Genomic DNA, 1,101 nt, shown 5'->3' with positions numbered 1-1,101 from the left:
AATAACCAGGATTGTCTCTACTCCCCTTCATGAACAGGGGAACCACATTTGCTATCCTCCAGTCTTCTGGCACTATTCCTGTAGACAATGGCGATTTAAAGATCAATGCCAAAGGCTCGGCAATCTCCTCCCTGGCTTCCCAGAGGATCCTAGGATAAATCCCAACCGGCCCAGGGGACTTACCTATTTTCACACTGTGCAGGATTTCTAATACCTCTTCCTTGTGAACCTCAATCCCACCTCATCTGGTAGCCTGTATCTCAGTAATCTCCTCGACAACATTGTCGTTTTCTAGAGTGAATACTGTCGAAAAATATTTATTTAGTGCTTTCCCTATCTCCTCTGACTCCACACACAACTTCCCACTACTATCTGTGATTGGCCCTAATCTTACTTTTGTCTTCTTTTATACCTCAAATACCAATAGGAAGCCTTAGGGTTTACCCTGATCCTATCCGCCATCACCTTCTCATGTCTCCTCCTGGCTCTTCTGAGCTCTCTCTTTAGGTTGACCTCTTTACCTTGTAACCCTCAAGCGCCCTAACTGAGCTTTCACATCTTATCGTAACATAAGCCTTCTTCTTCCTCTTGACCAGAGATTCCACTTCCTTCGTAAACCACGGCTCCCGCGGTCTACAGCTTCCTCCCTGCCTGACAGGTACATACTTATCTAGGACACTCAGGAGCTTTTCCTTGAATAAGCTCCACATTTTTAATGTGGCTATCCCCTGCAGTTTCCTTCCCCATCCGATGCTTCCTAAATCTTGCCTAATCGCATCATAATTGCCTTTCCTCCCGCTGTAACTCTTGCCCAGTGGTGTACACCTATGTTTATATAAAACGTAGTTAAAGATGTATAGCATAGCTATTGGGCTTGGATATGTATGGGAGTGTCAGCCAAGCTGGCTCTGTGCCTGAGCAGTGTCTCTTTGTGATTGCTGTGCCATTGCCTTACACGGAAGGGGCACTGCTGGATTACCAATGCTTCGCCAGGTGACAGCAGCATTTTAGCAATGGCATGGGTGCCAGGAATGCCTTAGACAACTGTTGAATGGCGAGATCTTCCAAGTGCAGCTCAAAGCTATAATTGGATGAGAAGAA

The sequence above is a fragment of the Chiloscyllium plagiosum genome, chromosome 7 (assembly GCF_004010195.1).
Source record: "Chiloscyllium plagiosum isolate BGI_BamShark_2017 chromosome 7, ASM401019v2, whole genome shotgun sequence".
Classification (NCBI taxonomy): domain Eukaryota; kingdom Metazoa; phylum Chordata; class Chondrichthyes; order Orectolobiformes; family Hemiscylliidae; genus Chiloscyllium; species Chiloscyllium plagiosum.
The sequence above is the reverse complement of the archived record's forward strand: the minus strand, read 5'-3'. Positions refer to the sequence as shown.